Source organism: Mauremys reevesii, linkage group 3, assembly GCF_016161935.1.
Source record: "Mauremys reevesii isolate NIE-2019 linkage group 3, ASM1616193v1, whole genome shotgun sequence".
In the NCBI taxonomy this organism is placed as follows: Eukaryota; Metazoa; Chordata; order Testudines; family Geoemydidae; genus Mauremys; species Mauremys reevesii.
Genome location: NC_052625.1, coordinates 84,874,519 through 84,887,453, shown reverse-complemented (window position 1 = coordinate 84,887,453; position 12,935 = coordinate 84,874,519). Strand labels below are relative to the sequence as shown.

Below are 12,935 nucleotides of genomic sequence, written 5' to 3'. Positions count from 1 at the left end.
ACAATTTCCATTTGCAAACCAAGGCTGTCTTTCGCATACCTTCCTATTATGCCCAGCTACCACAAAGCATATGGAGAGTGACCATGGAGAAATGCTAACCACTTGTATAATAGGTTAAGTGGAAAAACCATGTTCAGTTTGCAGTCTGACTATGATCCCGACACCCAACCTTGCTAAAGTGAAATGAATTCACCTGAAATTTCACAGCTGTGATAAACGGCAGGGTAGATTTTTTTTCCTGGAAAGATTGCTGAAAATTGGACAAGGTGTTTGGGCAATTATTTAAAAAATAAAATAAAAAGAGGGTGATCTAATTTCTTCAGTGCCTGCAGTGTGGTACCTTGGCCCCACACTAAATCTATTTAGAAAAAGTAGTCTCTCTCTCTCTCTAAGAAGTTGTCAGCTTTCCACCAGAAAATGCTGATTCAATTAACTCTATCCGTGGGAACATGTAAATTGCTTCAACACTTTCGATGGCTTCCAGGCTCCCCAGTTCCCTAACTACCAGCAGTGGTGGATTAATCACTGGGCCAATGGGGCCTGTGCCCAGGGGCCACAGTTAATTGGGGGCCCTTGGAAAAATGGGTGCCCCAACGTGCTCTGTCTGCTTGGTGCTCCTGCTGGGGAGTGGGATCAGTGCCGGCTCTAGCAATTTCGGCGCCCCAAGCACGGCGGCACGCCGCAGGGGGCGCTCTGCTGCTCGCCGGTCCCGTGGCTCTGGTGGACCTCCCGCAGGCGTCCCTGCGGATGCTCCACCGGAGCCGCGGGACCAGCGGACCCTCTGCAGGCACGCCTGCGGGAGGTACACCGGAGCCACCTGCCGCCCTCACGGCAACCGGAAGAGCGCCCCCCGCTTGGAGCACTGATGCCTGGAGCCGGCCCTGAGTGGGATGCGGATGCGGGGGCTTGCCCCACTCCCCGGCAGGAGCACTGGGTGGGCAAACCCAGCTGGGGTGCCAGTGCAGGAGTGCTAGGCAGGGCAGGGCAAGCCCCCATGCCCCAACCCCATTTCCCCAGCAGGATTGCTGGTAGGGGAGTGGGGGGTCTGCAGGCAGAAGGGGTGGTGAGGGGACCCCACTTGCTGTGGCCCAGGGCCCCACAAAACCATAATTTGCCTCTGCCAGGAGTCTGGGTGGCTGGCTTCCAGGGATGCCTGCTTCACGAATGGACCGGTGGGCTCCTAGGCTCCCTGAGCAGCTGACTCCCTAGCTCCCTGGGCTATCAGAAATCATATTTCATTTTGGAAATACCACAACCTTTCCACAATAGGAACATTTCAGCATGTCCAAAACAAAATATTGCAGAATTTCAATTTTTGGCCTTTCATCCTGATTCTTGATGAAAAGTCCTGCAAATTCAATATTTTTGGTGGGATGGAAATTCTATTTCCTGGCTTGCTCTGAGGGGCTCAATTATTTTATTATTTTATTTTATTCTCCTAGTTTTCCTCTTATTATTTTTAGGTCCACTATTGTCAAATCCCGTTAGAACAGCTCTTTCTGCTCAGTGCTGTATCTGTCAAAATGCACCGTCACTTGGTGTGTGAAGAGTACAGAATTCCTTATTCAGGCATGTCCTTATTTGCACATTTCTTAGCAATGTCTTTTGCTTCAGCACACCTGAAGTATATGAATACTAACAGGTATAAACTTTCTGGACTCAATTATGTGCTGAAAGGCTCTACGTGGTATTATTATTACTCACTTGTATGCACAGCCACATATAAAAAGTATAGAGCCCGCTCTTCATTTAGACAAAGTATCCTACTTGCATGAGTAAGGAGTTCAGGAGAAGGCCCTCGGTACAGAACCTGCCCGGAAGTTACACCTCTTAGAGTTTCTCAGTGATGCAAAATGAAGTAATTCTGCTACGTGAAAGTACAAACCCTTCAGAGATACTGTTATAATCACTCCACAGGTGTGATCCAAATGGAATGTTTCAATAATATTCACTCTTATCTTCCTTGTTTTCAGAATCAGACATTAGGACTGAAAAAAATAGCTGACTTCTTTGGGTTCTCCCTAAGTGAGGAAGAGATTCAGACTGTTGCAGAGAAGAGCAGCTTCGAAGCTATGAAAGAGAAATCCTTCAAAACCCATGGAACATTTGGGAAAATTCTCTTCCGTAAAGGTACATTTCTGAAAACTCCCTATAAATGATCACCAGTCCCTTGCAGTGAAGTCATTAGCACAGCACCTCGAGCTGGCTGGGTGAACTGAAGGCGCAAGTTCAGATGAGGTCTTGGCTCCAGCATCCCTATGTTTTAGGGAGGTTGTAAAAGTCTTGGCCTTTGTGACATCACAGGCTTGGCAACTCTAGCTTGCTGGTGTGATGTGAAGGCACAGGCCTCTGCAAGGGTTCGTAGCTCAGGACCTCTGTCTTGTTGGGATTATATCCAGGAACCTTTTATTGCTGGGTGGATGGCCAGGGAAAGGCCTCTCTGATGCCACTAGAGGAGAACTGATAACCCCTACTGTAACGAGTATGTAACATCCACCTCCAATCCCAGGCCAAAGACAAAATCTAGAGTGCATCCAACTATAGGTGTTGAGCCAGACTGTCCCTGGGCAAGTGCTATGGCTGTTATTGGTGGCTGTGGAATCTTGGGCTAACGTAGAAGCACCACAATCAGTGCAGAAGTTGAAATCACCTAATACAATTGCTGCAGTGACTCTGGCACTACCACTGGTTAGCTCAGGAATGTACTCTGAGATACAGTGGGGTTACTTGTAGCTCACATTAGCCTGGAGCTCTTTTTTTGTTCATTGGGATTTCACTGAATCCCATCCGTTGTGGGGAAGACTACGTCTGTCTCTCCCACAGCCTCACTACTGGCCCACCTCTCCTGATGTGTGGGTCACATGGTCTCCAAAGAAAGTGGAAGATGTTCTGAAGACAATTTACCCCACCTTATAGAGAATACATCAGATTCATGTGTGGAAGTTCCCCTCTGTGGGTTATGAATCATGGGGACATTATCAGGCCCTGAGTTAGGATCTCTGGCTGCCAGAGGCTGAGAGTGGCGCACAAGAACAGAGCTGTTAATGGTGGAGTGTGCATGGAGAATCTGATCTCTTCCTCTACATTTATTTAAGAATAAGCACCACACCTAACAATATACATGCTCAGTTTGCAGTTTGAAGACCATCTTATAGAGGAAAAAAACCTACAGCCTTGGGGCCAAATCAGACCAGGTGTAAATGAGTGTAATGACTCTTGAATATTACAAAATGGATGTTTCTGGGGCCAATTATTTCTGAGATATGGTATGACTAAAACAGAAGATATACCAAGAACTTTACCTATATTTTAAAAAAATCCTACATTTTAGTAATGGCTTCTATACTTCAACTCATACATTGCTGAAAAATTCTCCTGTCGTCACAAACTTCAAATGTAGAGGCACAAGAAGAAAGGATCAGTTCTTAGGGATATAGATGGGGGAGTGAAGGTTGTAATGTGCAAAAATCAGACTTGCAATGGAAAACTACTTACAACTTCAACCAAGGAGTGATGATCCTTTCTAACAAATGATTATATAATATTTAATGTTTGCAGGAATTGTTGGTGACTGGAAGGACCATTTCTCTGAAGCTCAGAGTAAAGAAATGGACAGAAAATTTGAAGAGTGTTTAGCAGGAACTAAACTGGGAGAAAAGATGAAATATGGGGTGTATTGCAACGCCTAAAGAGCAAAACCTAATGTGACTGTTTCCCTTAGTATGATTTGATCACTAGTTTTTGTACACTGGAAAAATCATCTAAACTTGTGTGTATCCAATTGTAAATAATTATGTTCTAGTCCCTAATACCAGAAATTTATGTCAGATGCGTGCTTTAAATTTGATACCTCACTCTGCTTAATAGATCTTTTATGTATGCATATGCCCATTGTATGGCATTGCCTTAGAAAGGAGCCCTAGACTTCATTATCGTCTACGCTATTCTGAGGAGGTATCAGGCAGAAGCACCATCAGTTATTTAACCACTCTATCAAAAACAATGTAATCGGTGAGCCAATTCTGCACTGAGAAATCCCTTGAAATTCATGGGGGTTGCATTTGATGTAAGTCAGTGCAGAATTAGGCTTAGAGTGTCCAGATGATCCAGATGTCCAAAAGCGATAGAAATTCCACCAAATAGATTAGTTTTTGCCATTAACAATGACTTGAATGTGGCTATCTTCTGGTGGAACAGGCTGAATCCCTCCAGGATAACTGTTATCCAAGCAGCTTTTCTGTTTTTCTGCTTGCATTCATTATTTGTCTGTGTCCTTTTAAATCTTTGATTTGATAAGTGCATTAAAAATGTTATTAATTAGTTCATCTTGTCTCAATTGGAGGGGGCATGTTGGAACCCTGGCTAGGATTGCCAGTTTTGTTGGGACATATTCCTGGTGGTTTTATCACATTAATTAAAGATTAATCTTTAATTCCTGGAGACTCCAAGGAGTTCAGGACAAGCACATTTCAGTGAATTTAGCCAATAATCTTTGAAATCTAATGAGGAATAACGAAATAATTGCATCATTTGTGATCAAAGATCATAGAATATCAGAGTTGGAAGGGACCTCAGGAATCCAACCCTCTGCATCTAGGATTAAATTGTTATCTCTGTGCCTAACATATGAGGTCCAAGAAATTATCAATATTATAATTAAATATTTTTATTTTTCTGATACTGCAGTTTTGCTATATCTTGCTCCAGAAATATATATTAACTTTCTAGATACTGGTGTTTGTTCGAAATCCAAAAGATTCCAAATAGGTATGTATTTTTACTATTTTACCAATGGCATATCTCCACTTCCCTCTTATGAAACCTGGGATAAATTCTTCACAGCTTTCATGACTGGAAAAAGTACTGTTCCTTTTTCTACTTATGCCAATTATTCAATGTGTAGACTAAATCTGAAAATATAGAATTTGTAACCCAGAATCATTATGCTCTTTTCATTTATTTTATCAGAACAATGACAGAGGTTAATAGAAGGATCTTTAAAAATTCAGACAATCTTCTTTCATAAGTGGCTCATTGTGGGAACATGTATCATTTTTATAAAAATCATTGAGGATGAGGAGGAAACAGTCACACAGGAGCAATCTAGAGTTTATAAGGAAGCCCAAATTGCTGACCCAGGCTCTTGGATCCAAGGATAACGTTCTATGAACAGAGTGAACTGGAACTCCCCTCTCTCTTCACTGGTAGGTAAGGATTTTGAGGTAGATTTCTCTAAAGAATGTCGAGGGATACGCTTTTATTGCCTTGTATGACAGAGTGCTAGGTAGGAACCCCTGAATAAACACTCAGTTCTCAGCAGCTCCAATCAGGCATGGAAGATTGGAGCGAAAAAGGCAGACCTGTGCCTAATTTGTGGATGGGGCTGGGCAGAAACTTGTGTGGCGAAGGGAAGATAGGATTAAAATTCAGAATGGTCTGGACAAACCGGAGAAATGGTCTGAAGTAAACAGAATGAAATTCAATATGGACAAATACAAAGTAGTCTACTTACGAAGGAACAATCAGTTGCACACATGGGAAATGACTGCCTAGGAAGGAGTACTGTGGACAGGAATCTGGGGGTCATAGTGGATTATAAACTAAATAAGAGTCAACAATGTAACACTGTTGCAAAAAAAGCAAAGATCATTCCGGGATGTATTAGCAGGAGTGTTGTAAACCAGACACGAGAATTAATTCTTCTGCTCTACTCTGAGCTGATAAAACTGCAGCTGAGGATGTATGTCCAATTCTGGGTGCCACATTTCAGGAAAGATGTGGACAAATTGGAGATAGTCCAGAGGAGAACAAAAATGAATAAAGTTCTGGAAAACATGGCCTTCGAGGAAAGATTGAAAAAATTAGGTTTGCTTAGTCTGGAGAAGAGAAGACTGAGGGAGGACATGATAGCAGTTTTTAAGTACATAAAAGCTTGTTACAAAGAGGAAGAAAAATTATTCTTGCTAGGCTCCGAGGATAGGACAAGAAGCAATGGGCTTAAATTGCAGCAATGGAGGTTTAGGTTGGACATTACGAAAAACTCCTCTCAGGTAGTTAATCATTGGAATAAATTGCCTAGGAGGTTATGGAACCTCTGTCACCGGAGGGTTTTAAGAGCAGCTTAGGCCACGTCTACACTACCCACCGGATCGGCAGGTAGTAATTGATCTATCAGGGATCGATTTATCGCGTCTTGTCTAGATGCAATAAATTGATTCCCAAACTGACACATGTACACCACCTCAGCAGGAGGAGTAAGCGGAGTCAATGGAGGAGCCGCAGTAGTCAACTTGCCACCGTGAGGACAGCCAGGTAAGTCGAACTAAGAGACTTCGACTTCAGCTATGTGAATAGCATAACTGGAGTTGCGTATCTTAGATCAATTCCTCCCTCCCCCCCCTTGGTGTAGACCAGCCCTTAGACAAACACCTGTCAGGGATGGTCTAGATAATACTTAGTCCTGCCATGAGTGCAGGGGACTGGACTAGAAGACCTCTCAACATTCCTTCCAGTTCTAGGATTCTACGATCCCTGTCCCTTCTCTTGGGAGGGCATACTACACTGATGCTGATGCTGTGAATACCAGTCTCACAGTCATCTGTTGAGGGGAATTCAGAATTCCCCTTTATTTACTCAGTGCTGCCTCACAAAACTGTATTGCATGAAGTCCTAGTTATTACTTTATTTCCTTAAATGAGATGCATATTCCTTTTTATGTGCTATACTGTATTAGTCAATAAAGCTTAATAAGATGGACTCTATTATAGCAGTTTTACACTGGAGTAATTCTACTGATGTCAGTAGAATTACTCCAGTGTAAAACTGCTATAATAGAGTCCATCTCATTAAGTAACACTGAATCAAGCCTTGTGTTTAAAAAACATAGCAACAAACTCCAGTTAGTGAAAGTGATCAAAATGGCTGATCTTTAGAAAAAAATAGAAATGCTACATTCTTCATTTTCAAAGTTTTTGTACATGTGTTATACATACATAAAGGTTGCTTCTTTGTAAGTGGTGTTAGCAACTGGAAGAATCTTTTTAATGAAGATCAGAACCAAGAAATGGAGAGAATGTTTGAAGAACACCGAGCAAAAACTAAGCTGGGAGCAAAGATAAAGCATGAGGTGTATTGCAAAGCCTGAGGACTAAGAAAACCTTGTTAAAGCAACAGTTCCCCACAATTCTATCAGATCAGTTGCATTACATGCACTAGAAAAATAGATCGAGTGATTCAAACTTCTCTGAATGTTTGTAAATGATCACAACACTCCAGCTCTCTTTACAGTGACAGCGGATTCTCAGCATGCTTAGACTGCATACCTTTATTCAATGCTATTATAATCAGTCATACCCAGACCAATACTACACCACTGCTCCAGTACATATCACCTGGAAGAACCTCTCTTCCCACTACCTTCTTTCCCTCCTACTGTTGCCTCATCTCACCCAACTCCACCAATCTTGCTAAAATATTTAATAGCATTTGGTATGTGGAGACATTTTCAAAAAATGTTTTAACTGAGGAATCTTCTTCACAAAGGGATTTCTATCAAACACAGGGACAGATTCAACCCCAGCTCAAGTCAATACAAATCTTTCCATATGATCCATAATAAGTATTGCTGAAATGGAAAGAGAGAGAGAATAGTTATTAAAATAAAGGGAGCACAATATTTTCTTAAGGCTTTTCATCTTTCTGAAAATAGTCTTAGTCTGGGTCTGAACGGATTTGGGAAATTTGCCTGCAGATTTATGGGCAAATTCTCTGCTCGTGTAAATGGGGGAAACTCTATTGGCGTCAGAGGCATTGTGCCCATTTATACCCACAAAGAATTTCGCTGTTAGTATCCCAGAATACATTAGCTTGATTCTCTTCTTGGTTACATGGATGCCAATCAGCAGCAGCTCCATTGAAATCAGTGAAGTTACACCAGTATAAAATTAGTGTCAGGGAGAGCAGAGTCAGGCCCTGTACAAATTTTCTTGTGTGTCATTCTTAACTCTTGCTTTTGTTATTGCTGTAGCTATAATACAATTAAAACTATAGTCTAGCAATGACTTATATGCCATTTCACAGATTCTGTTGGTCTCCGAGACAGAATTTGGCTTGAGGTTTTGAGGTAGCCCATCCTGATGCTTAGGGTCGCTGGTGGGATAGCGGCTTTCAGGAAAAGGTGTGAAGTGTTCTGAACTGGATATGGTAACAATTCCAATAATTGAGTGAACAGGGAAACTGAAATACCCGGCACCCTCAGCTTTCCATGCAGTAGGCTGAAAAGCTGATTGGCAGGGAACGGTAAGGACACTGGAGCTCCCATGGCCCATGTGATACTTATTATACGAATAAAGAGAAGACTTTAATCTCCATGGCTGTAAATTCGGCATCTTTCCTAAGCACTAACATTCAACAGAAAATTTGATAACAAGAATAATATTCCAGGCATGCTGACCCAATGTCAAGGTAAGGCAGTCGTTCAAATACTGGAGCCAACAACACCAACAAGTGCAAAGAGATGATACAGAGGGTCAGAGATAAATTCTTAAAATGGCCAGAGTATAGGGTGCAAAGGGCCTAATGAAACAAAGAGGTGATTTTCCCCTCTATGTGGCTCTACTTGACTATGCCTGAAATATTGTGTTCAGTTCTGAGAACTTCATTGCTAGAAAGATATTGACAAACTAGGTGCAGTTCAGATAAGATCAACAAAGATTATCAGCAGGGTGGAGGGATTGATTTATAAAGAAGATTCATCGAGTGAGCCAGATTTTGCTCTCAGTTACACCAGTTTAAGACAGGACTAACTTTGCCAAAATCTATGGAATTTCTCTGGATTTTCAATGGTGTAACCCAGTGGAGAATTTCACCCAGTATGTACAGATTGGCTAAATGGCAGCTAAATTGGGACAAGATAGCTGCTGACACCTATTTGACAGAAAGCAGAGGAATATATCAGAGGCAGAAGAATTCTTTCTTTTAACACCTGGGTGTACGAGACTATAGGTTTCTCTCTGAAAAAGGGAGAATTTAATCTGAAATGGAAAAAATCTTGACAGAGAAGTGTAACATACAGTGAAACCTCATCATCTGGGGACACTTAAATCTAGATAGCACAAAGCACCAGATGTATTGCAGGGAAGCATCCTGAACTGGTAATGAGATGGACTGGATGAGCTAGTAGGATTTTTTCCATAAACAATTTTATGAGCGGGGAATAAATGCAGCTATTTCACTATAGGTTGTAACCTCATCAATTTCTTAGAAGCTAAACAGATTCAGGCCTGGTAAGAATATGAATGGGAGATTTCTGAAGAAACACCTAAGGTAGTTGCTGAGCTGTGTTACTTGGATGGTTCAATTCCAACTTATCAAGTGTCTCTGACTTTCAGAACAGAAGCCAAGGTGCAAATCAACATCATAAGCAATAAAATATATGGTACTCTGCCCAGGGACCAAAATGTTAAAGATGTTTATAAAATAACTACAATAGTTTATAGATATGCTAGACAAAGGGTGAGGCAGTGAATAATCAAGCCAGATGTATTTTGTTCAGTTCAGCAAAGCTAACGTGTGCCCTTTATCTCTGGGCAGTAATTTTTAAAATACTGGACTATGAACACAATTATTCCTGCAGCCAGAAACTCATTGTTAATGAAAAGCTAGCTACTGCTTCAGGTCTATTGGCTAAGGTGTTAACCTGGGAGTCAATTGACCTGTCTCTACTGCCAGCTCAGCCACTGGCCTACTCTGTAAATTGTGGCAAGTTACTTCTTTTCTCCAAGCCTCTGTTTTATCATCCATCCTTTGTTTGTCTTGTCTATTTACACTGTAAGCTCTTCAGGGCAGGGGATGAACTGTCTCTTCCTTTGTTTATACGGCACCTAGTAATATAGGGACTTGATTTTGGTTGGGGCCTACAGGCACTAGTATAATATAAATAATAAATATTAATACTATTTAGAAAATGTAGTTCTTCCTTTATTTTTAAACAATCATAGAATATCAGGGTTGGAAGGGACCTCAAGAGGTCATCTAGTGCCAACCCCCTGCTCAAAGCAGGACCAATTCCCAACTAAATCATCCCAGCCAGGGCTTTGTCAATCCTGACCTTAAAAACCTCTAAAGAAGGAGATTCCACCACCTCCCTAGGTAACCCATTCCAGTGCTTCACCACCTTCCTAGTGAAAAAGTTTTTCCTAATATCCAACCTAAACCTCCCCCACTGCAACTTGAGACCGTTACTCCTTGTTCTGTCATCTGGTACCACTGAGAACAGTCTAGATCTAGCCTCTTTGGAACCTGCTTTCAGGTAGTTGAAAGCAGCTTTCAAATCCCCCCTCATTCTTCTCTTCTGCAGACTAAACAATCTCAGTTTCCTCAGCCTCTCCTCATAAGTTATGTGCTCCAGCCCCCTAATCATTTTTGTTGCCCTCTGCTGGACTCTTTCCAATTTTTCCACATCCTTCTTGTAGTGTGGGGCCCAAAACTGGACACAGTCCTCCAGATGAGGCCTCACCAATGTCGAATAGAGGGGAATGATCACGTCTCTCTATCTGCTGGCAATGCCCCTACTTATACAGCCCAAAATGCTATTAGCCTTCTTGGCAACAAGGGCACACTGTTGACTCATATCCAGCTTTTCGTCCACCGTAACCCCTAGGTCCTTTTCTGCAGAACTGCTGCCCAGCCATTCTGTCCCTAGTCTGTAGCAGTGCATGGGATTCTTCTGTCCTAAGTGCAGGACTCTGCACTTGTCCTTGTTGAACCTCATCAGATTTCTTTTGGCCCAATCCGCTAATATACTACATTTATTCAAAGACAGGCTTTCTTTTATTATTCACAGACAAAAACAAACTTTGTTATCTTGAAGTTAGGGTTGCAAAGTGGAACAGAACTCACCCAAACTGCAGTATAACAACACTGCAGCCGGGCGGGCTCCAGGCACCAGCCCAGCAAGCAGCTGCTTGGGGCAGCCAAAGGGAAGGGGCGGCATGTCCGGGTCTTTGGTGGCAATTCAGCCGTGGTTCCCTCACTCCCTCTTGGAGCGAAGAACCAGCCGCCGAATTTTGAAGCGGCGGCGGTAGAGCTGCAGATCGCGACCACGGCTTTTTTTTCTTTTTGCTGCTTGGGGCAGCAAAAACCCTGGAGCCGGCCCTGCACTACAGTTTAAAATTTCCAAGATTTTTGAAAATAGGAGTCTAAAGTTAGGTTCTTAAGTCCAAATTTAGGCACTGCAAATTAGGCCTGATAATCAAAATTGCTGAGTACCTAGATGCTCTTCCCTTGACTCTAATCAGAAATGCTTGGTGTTGAGGGTGACAGATTGGGATATGGCTATATCAGATTGTGAAGTGTGTTTTGGGCCGGTGTTGAAATACTGGCACTATAGCGACATTAGTTCAAACTTGCCTGTTTGCTGCATTTCAAACAGCTACCCTTACACCGGCATAAAACTGGTGTGAGCTCAGCCTCAAGGACTATACGCATTTATGTGTCATCTTTAACTATTGATATTACAACTGCTACAGCTATAATACAATCAAACTTTAGTTAAGAAACAGTCTTTACTCTATTTCACAGATTCTCACGGTTTTTTTCACACAACCCCAGAAACCCAGCACCTCTGAGGGGACAAATCCTACTTGCCTTATTCAGATGAGTAGTACCACTGACTTCAGGGCATGAGCTAAGGTAAGTAAGAACTGAATCTCCAGCAATTATCAGTTAGTTAGATCATTAATATTATCCATTAGTTGTTTTTGTAAAACCACTAGGTGTCAGACTATACTTGTACTAACAATTGCTGTGCTCTGCTGTTTCAAACCAAGATATAGTTCCAGCGTGAGATTTTGGAGTACACTGCAAGTGAAGGTGTGGTTGTAGCACAGGTAGGCACCTGCATGCTAGCTTTAATTTAGCTGGCCAGGTAACAGTAGCAGTGTAAATGTGACTGCACAGGCTTTGGCATGGGCTAACAATCAGAGCACATATCCAGGATTCCCAGTGGGTTGTAGGCTGGTTGCTAACCTGTGCTGAAGCCTGTGACACCACATCTACACTGTGTTTCCAGCACTAGCTAGATTAAAGCTACCATGAGTATACCTACCTGTGCTACAATCACACCTTCACTTGCAGTGTAGACATACATGAGAGTGGACCACAAATTGCACCTCAGTTTGTACTGCAAAATGGCTCATGCAAAAAGCCAATGCCATTTTAGACTGCACAGGGTAAAAGAATATACGCAGCATAACAAAACAGTAGCGTAACTACAACATACTGAGCAAGGTTTTGTGTTTTCAGATGGATACCTACAATTAGGCTTCTGAATCCATATTACAGCTGCTTAAATAAATGGCCTGATTTTCAAAACTGTTGAGTATCTGAAATCTTCCCTTGGCTCAGGTGGGAACTGCTGAATGCAAAGTGCAGTGCGTGTTTCCCTGGGATGCTTATAGTTCCAGATATCTAGAAAGCTCAGTACACAAGGCCACAGTCAGGGTCAGATTAACTTCTTGTGGGCCCGGCGCCAAACATATTTGTGGGCCCCTATTGGGGAAATAAGGCATGTGATGGGAGGTGGTCCATAGCGCAAGAGGCCGGCTGGGGGCAATGAAGTGCAGCACAGCGGGAGTGGCCCCACTCAGCCCAGCACAAGGGCACTGTTTGCAAACCCACAACTGCTAGACGCACACTGGCCCACCGAGCCCTGCGCTGCCAGCATGCCCCTTCCACACTGCCCCCCTGCCCAGTTCCCTGCCCTTTAGCCCAGCACCCCCTCGCCCAGAGACCTTCCCCACAGATCCCTATTTGCAATGCCTCCAGACCTTCTATGCCCAGCACTCCCTGCCAAAGACTCCTCCCGCTGACCTCCCACAACTGAACAGCACTCTGCACACCATCCCCCCTGCCTAGCTCCCCAACCCACAGATCCT

General features: G+C 42.9%; 1 long non-coding RNA gene and 1 pseudogene across 2 annotated transcripts in view; one reads left to right on the top strand and one right to left on the bottom strand.

The window, feature by feature from the left end:
* LOC120401651 overlaps positions 1-1,978 on the bottom strand; it is a 37,249-nt gene extending 35,271 nt beyond the window's left edge. For both annotated transcript variants that reach the window (XR_005596611.1, XR_005596612.1), the window contains exon 1: positions 1,705-1,978. This is a non-coding gene — a long non-coding RNA (uncharacterized LOC120401651). The remainder of the gene's footprint in view (positions 1-1,704) is intronic.
* The window catches only part of LOC120401645, a 39,501-nt pseudogene extending 35,181 nt beyond the window's left edge, over positions 1-4,320 (top strand).
* Positions 4,321-12,935: the final 8,615 nt, after the last annotated feature.